The 2,589-nt window shown below is 41.0% G+C and overlaps 1 non-coding gene across 1 annotated transcript; it reads right to left on the reverse strand.

The window, feature by feature from the left end:
• Positions 1-928: 928 nt before the first annotated feature.
• Positions 929-993, reverse strand: LOC116885096. The gene has a single exon (XR_004385963.1). It is a non-coding gene; the product is annotated as a U7 small nuclear RNA (small nuclear RNA).
• Positions 994-2,589: the final 1,596 nt, after the last annotated feature.

Genomic DNA, 2,589 nt, shown 5'->3' on the forward strand with positions numbered 1-2,589 from the left:
AAACAATATTTTCTCTGGCCTGAATCCCAGGCAGGACTTGACACCCAGTCAGCAAATTTCTCTATTGTGGACTTTTAGCTCTTTGTTGGCCCCCCAATAATGCCCCATTGCTGATTATTAAACTTGATTTTTGATTTGCCCTCCCAAGATCTTTTCCAGGTGGTGAGGACTCTCCTTTTCATTTATGTCCCAGGTCACTCAGCTAAACCCCTGGGGATTAGATATTATCTTCACTGCTCTTCAGTTCCAATAGTTCCAATCGCACTATGAAGCTATCCAATGAAAAGCTTCCTCTCATCTTACTTAGAAGCTGATATTCCAATGGCCTTCTCTAGGATGTCTGTAGGTTCTTGGTCAACCCTGGCCGAAGTCCTTTTGGGGTGTTCTTTGGGCACCCCTTTCTAAATGCAGACCTGGTCATGGACCTCAAAGTCCAATCCTGAAGCACATTTACTTCTAGGCTCGGTGAACCCCAACAGGCTATCAAAGAGTATGTGTCATAGAGATCTACTCAAACCATCAAAAACACGCTACATCTCTTTTTCACCTGGAAGAACAACCATCCAGCTCCCAGGAACTGCCACTAGTTTGATTGATCATCATTCCCAAGTTAGAACCTAGAAAGGTACCAAGGACCATCCTTGGCTTGGAGAGGGGTTCTAGGAAGGGGTGTTTGGGAGCTGAGAAATAAACAACTAGAGGTCAAATGATGGTGTGCAAGCAGACAGCCTTGTAGTCTGCTAGAGATGGCTCCTTGGACAGCTCTCTGTAGATAGCTCTTGGCACTGTCATCTGCTCGAGCTAACCCTTTGCTTGAGACAGCTCTCTGCTAGTGACAGTTCTTTCATGCTAGGAAAGAATTCTAAAAGCTCTCTGGATAGCTCGTGAGTTTTCCAACCAAAGTCAGAAAAGCCGCTAGAAGAAAATCCTTGGATTTTCCCAAACAAAGTCAAAAATCCTGCTAGAAAAATTCTAAAAGAGCTATGTTCAGTCTCCAAGCAGTTCTCTCTGGGTAGCTGCTAGAAAAAAAAAATCTAAATGCAGACCTGGTCATGGACCATGAAGCCCAATCTTTAAGCCCATTTACTTGTAGGCTCTGTGAATCCCAACAGGCTATCAAAGAGTATGTGTCACAGAGATCTACCCAACTGTGTTCACTTTCCAAGCTAGGCCCAGGGCCTCTCTTCCCACAGTCTATGGGTCCAGATGTACAACTTTTGGTCTCCTCTCCAGCACCATGCCTACCTACAGGCTGCCGGGCTTCCTGCCATGATGATGGACTAAACCGAACTGTAAGCCAACCACAATTAAATGCTTTCTATAATGAGAGTTGCTGTGGTCATGGTATTCCATCACAGCAGTAACCTTAACTAAGACAATCATTATATTCAAATTTTTCCATCGGTATAATGATATAGTTTTTCTTTTCCATCTATATGCCATAGGATGTTATTTGAACAAGATTAAGTGCTTTTCCCTGATGTTCCATTAATATCTCATCTTCTTCATACAAAGAGCAAGACCAGGTTCAATGTATGTCAGATACCACCATCACTTTTGATAAACTGCTTAGATAGTGGAGCTCCAGGTTTTCATGGTAGAGATGGGTTAGACCTGTTTTAATTTTGCTAGGGACCTTATTCCTCCATGGACCTTGTACTTATTTGCTGTCTTAGTCTTATGTCTTCTCTTTTTCCAATTAATCCCTTGGGAAGTTCTGTGGCAAGCTCACTCCATCAATCTGAGTCTCCTTGATAATTAGTGATGGGTTCCTTCCCTTATCAGCAGCATCTTATAAAACGAGGAACAAAACATCAGGGCTTTGCTTACTGCTCAGAAGAGTCAGATTTAAGTTGTAACTTTGGCCTTGGGTAGAGTCACATATGGTATGCCTTTTGCAGGGAGCTATTAGAAAATCTATTCAGATAGCAAACCAGTGACCAAAGACATCATTCCACCTAAATCTAGCATAAGGAACCAGTAAATTTATTGGGATTACTCATATGAATATGAGCGAGGGATTATTTAAAGAGCATGGGTGTCTCAAACACAGCTCATCACTACATATCCACCCCAGTATGATTAACATCTCATGAAAGCTGTGTCTCTGGAGCTTCCCACATGACTTGAAGGTAGCTCAGCTGATTAAAGAGTCACCTTTTCCAACAAATATCATTGCTTATATAACTTTGAGGAGAACCCTTGAGAATCTTGTGAGTTTCAGGAACTTTCTGAGACTTGTGAGTTTTATTTATTTCCCTAACCCTGTAAGATTTGCTTACTTATGGAATTTGGTTTTTTATTTATTTTTTTAAATTTTTATTTTATGTGTATGGATTTTTTGTCTAAATATATATGTATAATTCCTGCAGCTATCTTGTAGGTGGTGGAAACTGAACCCAGGTCCTCTACAAGAGTAACAAGTGTTCTTAACCACTTAACCATTTCTCCAGGTCCTACTACTAGAGTCTTAAGAAACCTCATTCAAGAAGCAATGTTTCAATTTTGAAAAAATAGCTACAGGACATGACATTGGAAACTGCTCCAGATATCCTAAGATTACCATCTAATTGGAGGCTTTCTAGAAGA

The sequence above is a fragment of the Rattus rattus genome, chromosome 15, assembly GCF_011064425.1.
Source record: "Rattus rattus isolate New Zealand chromosome 15, Rrattus_CSIRO_v1, whole genome shotgun sequence".
Taxonomy (NCBI): Eukaryota; Metazoa; Chordata; class Mammalia; order Rodentia; family Muridae; genus Rattus; species Rattus rattus.